The sequence below is a fragment of the Aptenodytes patagonicus genome, chromosome W (assembly GCF_965638725.1).
Source record: "Aptenodytes patagonicus chromosome W, bAptPat1.pri.cur, whole genome shotgun sequence".
Lineage (NCBI taxonomy): Eukaryota > Metazoa > Chordata > Aves > Sphenisciformes > Spheniscidae > Aptenodytes > Aptenodytes patagonicus.
The window spans coordinates 15,559,391-15,571,337 of NC_134981.1; positions in this window are offsets into that span (position 1 = coordinate 15,559,391).

Here is an 11,947-nt window from a genome sequence, read left to right on the forward strand (position 1 = left end):
ATGAGCCTTTTTTACCCCTGCAGGCTGAGTTTCATAGCTCTTTGTCATGAGATGTGCTCTCCTCAAGTAATCAGTATGTTAACGTCTGTCACATGACTGAATACACATGTATATGCCCTGTCAGATGAGTACAATGCAGATATTCCATGACATGGTGCTCTTGCATATCATGCCTTTTATATATGATAGGCATGTGTGTGATCATGTGATGAAAGAGGTGCTGCCAGGCCCTCATGAAAGAGGGTGGCAAAAGACAAGGCTATCAGGACAATCCATTTAGTATGCTGCCTACTCTGTCACCATATCCAATTATGCTGTCAGTTTATCAGTTTGATTGCATATGTGCCATTTTCCTGAGTAATCTTTGAACCTAGCAGTCAGTTTCAGCTGATTCCATTTGAGGGAGAAGCAGAGGACTGAGTATGGTCTCACAAGTCTGGGGAAGTGTGGGCATTAGTCAGAGAGTAAGGGCACATTAGAGCCTCATCTTTTCCACCAGTTCCCCTGAAGGATGATGTTAGAGCCTGGATCAAGCAGTATATATTATACCAGATAGCTATTATGCTTAGTGTAGCAACAGTACTGTTGTCTCATGTGTGGGGAAAGGTGTTTGATAGGAGATGTGGGCAAAGGGAAGGAAGGAGAAGTTGAGATCGTCACAATAGGGGAAGAGATTTACAAGACAAACTCACAGAAAAATAGCCAATTTTCATTAGTTTTATTATTCAGAGAACTTTTTTTTTTTTAGATTACAAATAATTCACCTCATTTGTATTTAAAATTTTAATTCAAAAACAATAAACCTTTTTGGTCTTAAATCAACTTTCAGTTAGATATTGAAAGTGAAAGAATTTTGTTCCCTTTACAAGAAACCCAATAAAAGACTGAAACTTGTGGTAAATTTGCTGGAATTCTGTGGCAACATCTGGGAACTGACTGGGCACAGCTATCTGTTCAAAGTTACCAAACAGTTTGGTAGACTAATGGTGTTGTGACTTTCCAGCCACTGTTTTGGAAAAAAGGAATATATTACAAAATTGACCTCCTGTTCTTTATACATATCATACTGAAGAAAAATCAGATACTTTGAATGCTCATGTCCATCTAATAGTATTTTAAGATGCTATTTTGATATAACAGTCATTAATGATATATGATACATGATTTTTTTCTATTTTTGTCTCTTGATTTTTTTCACTGTGAAATAGGGAGCAAAACACTATAAAGTAAAAAAATACAAGAGAGAATCTAGAATTAAAAGAATAGGATAACTTCAGCAGTATGATTATAGTATGGGTTTTTTTAAAATAATTACACGATTTGAATTTGAAGTACTTTTACTATTGAAGTACAACATCTATAATTAGAGGTATAACTGTGATATCTACTTTTAGTTATGAGTCAAATACATAGTTATATAGCGTGAAGAGTTGTATCATATTTCTAAACAATATTTGTGTACTATTTGCTTATCAAAATAAGCTGATGAAGTAGTTTTCTAAAGTTAATTTTCAGATCCAGCCTAACAGCTTCTTTCTCCAGCAACTTGCACATGAACACACAGGTATCCTCCTATGTCTTTCTGCAGTGGGACTGTGCCAGTTATATTGTGACACAGGCCATCCAGAACTGCAGAAAAGCCAACACAATAGCAAGAAAGCAAGATGTTATTTATATTTTTATCACCAGCTTTACTGGGTCACTTGTAGTCTATTTCCTGTTACAGAGGTCAGTATAAAAGCAGATGCTATAATAATTAATAGATTATATTTTCCCACCTATGAAAGGCAATGCAAATTTTCATACCATCTTAAGTTCTATCTAGAACAGAAACATTTGAAGGAAATCCATATACTATATTTTGCTGTAGGAAACAAAAACATTGGGAGATGTATATTCCCAAAAGAGCAGCGTTTAATAAGAAGTGGAATGGATTTAAAAGCTTTATAACAAAGCAAATTCCTTGTAAATTCAGGAAATTTTGTACGCAAGCTATCCACGCCTTTTCCTGACAATGCATTGTATAATATCTCTGAAACCACAGTTCTTTATCCCAGGTCTAACACTTACAAGGATTTTAGTTATCTTAGACAAATGGAGGGCCAAGGTTTAGTCTTTTTGTTTAAATAAAAATCACTGGGAAGTTTTACATGAAAGATAGGTGGATTTTAAAGAATGTGTAGAGAGTGCCTTGAAGTTTGGTGGTATTTGTTTTCTCAAACAGACCACTGAACAATCATGCTCCTCATACACTGGATAGTTCAAGCTTTTCATACTGCTTGAAATACAGAAACTGGTTTCCTAAATTAAGTTTGTACAATATCTCCCATAAGAAATAAAATCAGTTTAATGAAATTTCCCTGGCTTTGTTTTTTTACTGAGTCAGATAACATTTTTTATCTTATTTTCCCAAAATGACAGTTTAGCTTTAGTCCTCATTCTATTGAACAGTTAAATAATTCTTTACCTTTTAAGAATCAATTATCTCTGAAATGTGCACTATTTGATTGTTATAAAGTCTCATCTAAGCTAATTTTTATCTGACATGATAAAATTATTTGACAAAAACCAGAAATCTCATGTGCAACCAAGTGAAATAAAAATATGATCCTTTGAAGGCTGAAAAAGGGACATAAAATCTGAAAGCCAGGCACAAATAAATTAGATTCAGCCTTGGATGAAATCTAGTGCCAATACAGTGCATATCAGATATGGGTGTTTTGATCATCATTTCTTTTACATTTCTAAACAGTCCTGACCCTGAAATTCAGTATTGGAGAGGATTCCTTAGTAAGTCACGCCACTGCATTTTGTGGTAAGATACATCTTCCGCATATAAAAAGTGTCTGTCTAATCTAAGCCATTTGTCAAGGCTCGTTTTACAGTCAATGAAATGAAGGGAGTACCCCCATAGCCAGATCTAGTCTACTTTTCTCAGAACAGCTACAGTAGCTCTCCTGTACCTTCTTTTCTCCATCAACTCTAGAGGGAGCCTACCTGCCATCTTAGGCTAAGAGTTTAACATTTAAATGGTTAAAGGTAGGGGAAGTGAAGTCTACCTTTTGTTAACTTTCATTGTCTATATATAATACGGAAGTATTGCCATTGTTATTATCAGGAAAATATCAATTAGTATCAGCTAGATCATGATTTGATATATATGGGCATTTTTGTTTATTGCTTGTTTCCTCCTCCTCTAGTTCGCTAGCTTTGGAGTACTTTTTCTTCCTCTTCAAATCCTTTTTTTCAGTATCAAAATTTGATTAATGTTTTCTTGGAAATTGTTCATAAGTTAGAGTGTGTTTCTTTTTGTTCAAGTTAATTAAATTGGAAGTGAAAGTAGATAAACAATGCATGACCTTGAATAAACTAAATGATTTTAACACAATGTGAGTGAACCTCACATCCAAAATAAACAATGCGGCAAGTTCTTGAAATGATATAACACATGCTGTTAACTATTAAAAAAGTACTGTGTGAATAACTCCACATCTGAGCATTCAGGATAAAAACGTTTCACACCTTTTCCCAGGCACTTCAGCATTCAGTGATGCAAAAAGGCATTCCATTGTGTGTCTTCCAGCAGGAGAGCTGCAGTGATTTATAAAATGAAAACAGAGCTCTTATTCACTGTCAGGTTTCTAGCTGGGCAAATAGACTGAAGATAAGACGAGATAAAAAGTGTATCTACTGAGGTTTTGCCTGCAACTAAAATTTAATCCATGGGTGGTTAGAAGCTGGAGTGCCCTAGAATAATGTACTGTAGGACCGCATGAGAGGTTTTCAAGCAGCTACACAGGAGATCCTGACTAGAATTAAAGGAATTTCATAGAATCATAGAATAGTTTGGGTTGGAAGGGACCTTTAAAGGTCATCTAGTCCAACCCCCCTGCAACGAGCAGGGACATCTTCAACTAGATCAGGTTGCTCAGAGCCCCATCCAACCTGATCTTGAATGTTTCCAGGGATGGGGCATCCACCACCTCTCTGGGCAACCTGTTCCAGTGTTTTACCACCCTCAGCGGAAAAAATTTCTTCCTTATATCTAGTCTGAATCTACCCCCCTTTAGTTTAAAGCCATTCCCCCTTGTCCTGTCGCAACAGGCCCTGCTAAAAAGTCTGCCGCCATCTTTCTCATAAGCCCCCTTTAAGTACTGATACGCTGCAATAAGGTCTCCCCAAAGCCTTCTCTTCTCCAGGCTGAGCAACCCCAACTCTCTCAGCCTTTCCTCATAGGAGAGGTGTTCCATCCCCCTGATCATTTGATCATTTTTGTGGCCCTCTTCTGGACCTGCTCCAACAGGTCCGTGTCTTTCTTATGCTGAGGGCTCCAGAGCTGGACACAGTACTCCAGGTGGGGTCTCACCAGAGCAGAGTAGAGGGGCAGAATCACCTCCCTCGACCTGCTGGCCACGCTTCTTTTGATGCAGCCCAGGATACGGTTGGCCTTCTGGGCTGCGAGCGCACATTGCTGGCTCGTGTCCATCCACCAGTACCCCCAAGTCCTTCTCGGCAGGGCTGCTCTCAATCCCTTCATCCCCCAGCCTGTACTGATACCGGGGGTTGCCCCGACCCAGGTGCAGGACCTTGCACTTGGCCTTGTTGAACCTCATGAGGTTCACACGGGCCCACTTCTCGAGCTTGTCCAGGTCCCTCTGGATGGCATCCCGTCCCTCTGGCGTGTCAACCGCACCACTCAGCTTGGTGTCATCTGCAAACTTGCTGAGGGTGCACTCGATCCCACTGTCTATGTCATTGATGAAGATATTAAACAGTACTGGTCCCAATACGGACCCCTGAGGGACACCACTCCTCACTGATCTCCATCTGGACATCGAGCCGTTGACCACTACCCTCTGGATGTGACCATCCAACCAATTCCTCATCCACCGAGCAGTCCATCCATCAGATCCATATCTCTCCAATTTAGAGATAAGGATGTTGTGGGGGACCATGTCAAAGGCCTTACAGAGGTCCAGATAAGTGACATCCGTAGCTCTTCCCTTGTCCCCTGATGTAGTTACTCCATCATAGAAGGCCACTAGGTTGGTCAGGCAAGACTTGTTTCTTCATTTAACATCAAGAATTTGCAATATTGTCTTTTCTGCTTCAGTTCTTGGATAGATCTGAAAAGATTTTTCTGACATTGATATGGTAAAATACTATGCTCCTTAATCCTTAGGTTTGCTCAGCCTCAAACTGACTCATGGGTTCTATGTATGTTTTGCCAAAAATGGGATTAATTATATCTAATTTTTGACATCTGAGAATGAGGTGAAAGCTAGTTGTTTAGGCTTCCTCTATAGTTAAAGAAGAGGGAGAGTTTCTCCAGGAACTGATTCTTCACATCTTAAAATAGGTGTTATGAACTACTCTCTGGAGAAGCTCCAGAGGTTTTAAGGACAGGTTTTAAGGACATCTGCAATACAAAATTACAGGGTGTTTTTGGTTTTTTTTTTGGACTGTCTGAGGTGGAAGAGGGGATTCTCAAGGAGAAAAGCATTCAATTTGACTGAATAAAACCAAAAACAACCCCCCCAAAAAAAAACTTCAATAATTGGTCTTGTTATTTCTGCCAACATCACTACGGGTCTGAACATTAAGCAATGGGACCACCAGCCATCAGTCTTCCTGTTTAGTCACATCCTTAGGAGCATGGGTATGCTAATTAGCAGAGATTTTGTTTCAGCCCTAAATGGACCTTTATGCTAGAGAATTTTGATAATAATGTGATAATCTCTTTCTACATAGTTGAAAATATTGAGATTCTTCAAAAATAATAATTTCAAATAGCATATAAACTTTAAAAGCAACAAGAACATTTTAGCTGACTGCTGACTGCTGACTGCAGTGTGGTAATCCTTTTTGCTGAGTCAAGTAATGACCTCTAGTTTCCTTTTAACAGGAAAGTTCATAATAGATCAAGGTAATTTTTGCAATGCTAGTGTGGAAAAGAGCATTTGGCCTTCAAGCATGCAACAACAATATACTTCCTTGTAATTTCTATTGTGTAATTAACAATTATTTTATTTGTTCTCAGAGCATGTATACTTTGAAAAATTAATTCTTGCCTATGCAAGTAGTTCTTTCAGACTAATTGGATTTATTCACATGAATAACATGTGACCAATAAACATTGGTTTAGTACTCAAAGACTGCAGGACTGAACTCCAAATAGAAAATGTTTTATTTCTTAGTTTGGATCTATACAGGATATAAATTGATGATTAATTTAGGATTATTGAAGCAACCTAACATTTTAAAATTTCTGGATTTTAAACCAGATTTTCTCACATTTCTATACTGATATCGTGTGTGTTTGCTACAAAGGCTTTCATGTATTGTTGCTTTTATCCAAAAGAAACAAAGCAATTTACAATGTGACTTGATTCCTATTAACTTCATCCCACAAAATCATATCCTTGCTCCATGACAGTTTCTTTGATACATTACCCAAAAGCACCACATCTGTTTGGACTACTTTTATCCCACTTCTTCACTAGGATATGCATGCGGAAGGGCCTTCCTTTTCTTTGATTCTGGCTATTCTCCACCTCAATCCCATTAATGAACAGCTGGATTCAACAATGCCAACAAAAGAGTGTTGCTGCTCAGTGGAAGCTGAAGTCTGGGCTCCATGGCAGTGCAGAATAGGAAGTTGCATTTCCCAAGTGCTTTTCATGATCCCAGCTGGGGACTATGGATATAATTCAGTGTAGGCTGGAGTATCTGGATGGAAAGTCATCTTTAGGAACACATGTCATTTTGTGGTGTAACTGAAATAGTGTAGTTTGGAGTTATTAGGTATCTGAATCAATGCAGGCCTTGTGTTGAGAAGAAAGCCAAAGGAAATAATGAACACCCTGGAGTCAAAAGAGAGCCCTTCTACCATAAGGGGCAGCTACATCTGGGAGAGTGATATCACACTGGAGTACACCAGAACTTCTGGACATGAGCCAGCAATGTGCGCTTGCAGCCCAGAAGGCCAATCGTATCCTGGGCTGCATCAAAAGCAGCATGGCTAGCAGGTCGAGGGAGGTGATTCTGCCCCTCTACTCTGCTCTGGTGAGACCCCACCTGGAGTACTGTGTCCAGCTCTGGAGCCCTCAGCATAAGAAAGACAGGGATCTGTTGGAGCGGGTCCAGAAGAGGGCCACAAAAATGATCAAATGATCAGGGGGATGGAACACCTCTCCTATGAGGAAAGGCTGAGAGAGTTGGGGTTGTTCAGCCTAGAGAAGAGAAGGCTTTGGGGAGACCTTATTGCAGCGTATCAGTACTTAAAGGGGGCTTATGAGAAAGATGGCAGCAGACTTTTTAGCAGGGCCTGTTGCGACAGGACAAGGGGGAATGGCTTTAAACTAAAGGGGGGTAGATTCAGACTAGATATAAGGAAGAAATTTTTTCCGCTGAGGGTGGTAAAACACTGGAACAGGTTGCCCAGAGAGGTGGTGGATGCCCCATCCCTGGAAACATTCAATAGTCAGGTTGGATGGGGCTCTGAGCAACCTGATCTAGTTGAAGATGTCCCTGCTCGTTGCAGGGGGGTTGGACTAGATGACCTTTAAAGGTCCCTTCCAACCCAAACTATTCTGTGATTCTGTGAGGAAGAATGAGGGATGATCTCTGCCTGACACCAGTTTTCATTTGCTGGGAATACTGAGGAAAAATAGAATGAGAAGTATCTATAGTAGAAGGGTCAGAAGGAGTGAAATCTAGGGAAGACACAGGAGGAGAGCTTCTGGGTGCCAGGAACCTTAAAAAAGATGTCCAGAATATATGCAGTAACCTGACTGCCACAACAGATAAAAAACCACTTCTTTGGACACATTCTTCTCTCTCCATTTCTTCTTTTAGCTGCTACTTTTTTGCTGCTTTATGGTATATTTTTTGTATGAAACTTTTGATGGGAGTGTGCTTCCAGTCTAGGTTCCTTGGAAGCTGAACTTTGTCAGTCATTGCTTGCATTATGCTTCCTGGAGCTCCCTAGTCACCTCTGCTATAATGTCCAGGTCACACAATTGGAGCAAGTGGAACCACAGATGTTCTTGGCTGACCCAAAGCACAATATCTCTGAGTGAAGCACCATCAGCCACATTTAACCTGAACCAAGAACTATCCAAATAGCAGAGGTTGCTTTGAAACTGTGATGCTCACTGTCAACTTTTTGACCCCAAATGAGCTTGCAACGAATTGGCATGAATATGGATTGCCAGATTCTGAGTGATCAAATCACCTTTTTAATGCTCATTGGCATGTTGGTTTCATCCAAGTAAGGAGAGAAGTTAGGGGCAATCTTCAAATGTCACATCTCCTCTTCCTCAGTTTTTCCTACTCTGGTGGTCTTCCCACTTTTGTAGCCTTTGCTCTTAGGATTGCTTTGCTCAACTTTGCTCTTAGGATTAGAGGTGATAGCTATGGGCAACAATACAGCACATTAAGGGTATACAGGACTTTGAGGACTGTCAGACTAGTTACTGTCTTTCTAGATTCCTTGCATACAGCCACTTCCAGAATGTGAACCTGAATGGAACCTGAAGGAGCCAAGGAATACCAGAGTGCATCTCATGGAGAATCCTATGTCAGACACAGACAGAACAGGAGTAGCTTGTGGACATGGAGTAAGAGTAGGCCTTCCACTATGAAAGACTGCTCCAATTCCACCAAGACCATGACTTCTGCAGGTACAAGAACTAGGCAAAGGTATACTACTCCTGATGCAGATATACTGAGAAGCTAGAGAGTGAGGGATGAGATAATGAAAATGGATATTTCCTTTGGGATGTGTTCAATTCTGAACCTCCAGCCCTACTGCTTGCTGTAGGCACTGTCAACAAGGAGGATTCTGGGTACCAGGAGAGATGGTGACCTCCAAGAGACAGGACTGGTTGATTTTGCTAGATGTGCAATCCTGACCAAATTTGTATTGACAAGTGATCTAGTAATGGACAGAACTGATACAACAATTATCTGAGTGTTGCCTGAGCCAACTTCACCACAAGCTGAGGGATATGTACCACAAAACTGCATGAAATTCTCATCTATATTTAAAAATTGGTTGCTGGAAGAAGAACAGAGAAAGTAAGCTTGCTGGAGTTCTCTGTATGCGACAACCTTGTAATGCAGGATGCTTGTTCCTCTTTGTTTATTCTGAGAGTAATATACTTGCTAGGTTTTTTTTGTGAGTGGTTTGCTTCATTGGTTAAGCTATTTGCTGCTTTAACGCTAAATTTTATTTTTTGCAGGACACTGGCAGAAATAACACAGCAGCAGCTGGAATGATGGAAGCTGTAATTAAAAGTGTTTCTGAAATTAACTGCAAGGGCAGGCAGTATCATCTTAGTGAAGAATACGTATATTAAATCAAGAAATGTGTAATGTACTATTTATATTTGCTTCCCAAGGCTGTGCAGTAACTTGAAACAAAGTAGTAATCCCTGTCTTCCCAACCCCCTTCTCATAGCATTGTAAAACTTTTCAGACCTGGATACACAGCTCTAGATATTGCTGATAAAAAACAGAGGGCCATTTTAATGAGAAGAAATCATAAATCTAGGATTTAGCTCCCAAGGAAACAGATCAGGAGCTAAAGGACAGCCAGGCTGATTCTAGTTTAGCTAGCTCTAACAGAAAATAAAAATATAAAGCTATTCTACCTCTGTCTTTTGCCAAATGTGACCAAGAATCTGTCAAGAAAATACCACTCTGAATAGAGGAGAGAATGTTTTGTCTCCTATGAGGAACTGTGCAGGTACCAAGCCTGAGGACAGCCATTGTGCCAATAGTGGTGGAAGCCCAGTTCCATTCCTTTGGGCGGAGTCTGTGTTGCAGAATTTTGGCCGTACTTCTGGGTAGGAAGACCCAGAATTCTGGGGAGATGCCATATGCATGGTGACATCCTACCCACCTCATATCACTCAACTGTTTGGTTTTGTTTCTTTTTTTCCCCAATTGCTTTTTAGCATGGTGTGGAAAGAAGGCAGGTAAATGGGTTAAGGTGAGATTTTTTAATTGTAAATTAAATGTAAATTATGTATAAATATACTTTTGTTTTAGGATCCTAAACGAAGTTTGTTCTATACTTACCATATGCCCCTGCTTATTACATTGTAAATACAAAGTGCTGGCATGGTTGGCAGTATGAGGAAGGGCATGCTTCAGCTGACTAGGGGGTGGGAGGCAAGCACTGACTGAAGGCTGTGGAGTCCCTGTTCTGTGCCAGGCTGCTAGGAGAAACAGTACTGCTTCATCTCTGGTCCCAAGGAAGCTTCAGAGCCCAGAGGCCCTGTAAACCAGAAAAAATCCAAACCCAGTATGTGGATTGTGCAGCAGGAGAAATATAACAAGTGCTGTAAACTATCAGAAGGACAAGATCTTTTAAGCTGAGCAGGACCATTACTGCTAATAAGAGTAATGACAGCTCAGGTAAGCTGGAATGGCAGGATTTAGTACTGAATGCTGGGCTTTTTTTAAAAAATAGAAATATCTATCTATTTTTAACTGTTTTAAAACATATATATACTACTTGAGTATAATGATACATAATGTAATTTAAAATGTAGATGCCAATGAAGCAGAGAGTTAAGGGACAAAAATCCATTAAATAAATTGAGGAAAATGACGCTATTATCATTACTGTTAGAATAACAATAGTGTCTATAGCATGTCAAATATTTTTGACACTTCTAGGTGGTCTCAGGCCAGATTCTTAGACAACTTCAATCATCAGTTACATTAATGGGGTCTATATTGATTGATGGCTTCTGAGGGTTTGTCCCTCTCCAGTTTTGCTATGAAAAAATCTGAGTATGTCTCCAGGTAAACCAACACAGTAGACAAACTTCTTTTTCTTTCTGTATTTCTTCTTCATTCTCTGTTGTCAATAGGATTCCCAGAAAAACAAAACAATACTGTGGGCCTGATACCAAGATTGCTGACATCTAGGGAATCTGTCCCTTCCCCCTCCCCCCCCCAACTTGGCTTTTGGATCAAACCTGTAACTTAGGAGAGGAATATAATGTAACTGTGAGTATCTGCTGAGTTGTTCTAACTCTTGTTTTTGTTGCTAGCAGGAGATTTGGCTTTTATAAACAAATATATTTTTCATTACTTTGTTGTCTTCATTTTCACATACAGCTTCTTTTTCCTTTAGCCTCAGTTTTAAAATCTAGGAGTTGCTATGCTCACTTGCTAGATATGTTCATTTCCAGTATGAACAAAAAATTTGTTCGGAAAACAGTCAGGAAACTTCTTAAACACCAACAATAGTTTTAGTGCATTATTGCTCATAGTAATGTATTACCTAATTCACAACTTTTTTCCCTCTGAGGGACAGACTGAGGCACAGGTAAATGATGCTGAACACCAAATGATGCCTGCAGTATTCTCTGAAACCCCTAACAAAGCCCGCTTTGTTCTCTGAAACTGCCATTCACTCATTTCCACTCTTCCCCATCCTTCTAGGGAGACGTTCTGAAATCCTACTGTCCCTTATCAATATCTTGAGCATCCAGAGGCTCCCCCAAGCTTTCCCAGCTTTTCTTTACCCTGACCTCCACTGAACTATTCCAACCTGCTAAAACTCTCACTTTTTCCCAGGCTCCCTCCCATCTCCAGAACTTCCTGGACCCCTCCCAGCTACTTGTACAAAAATACTACACTGCTGAGCACGAGACTGGCTCTGTTCAGGTAGACCATTACCAAGGTTTAAACAGCAATATACTGGAATGTAAAGCTTGGATTCAATAACAGTTCACAGACTGCAGGAAATGCTACATTTTTTACAAGTGCTTCCTGCCTTCCATTAACTGGAAGGCATAAGACAAGGGAATTCTGTCAGGAGTTACAACTGCTATTGCCATACCTCAAATCTAAGAAATAGAATTTGTTTTAATGTTCAATGGAACATATATATTTCTCTGCATCAGTAAAGACTCCTTACTTAAAG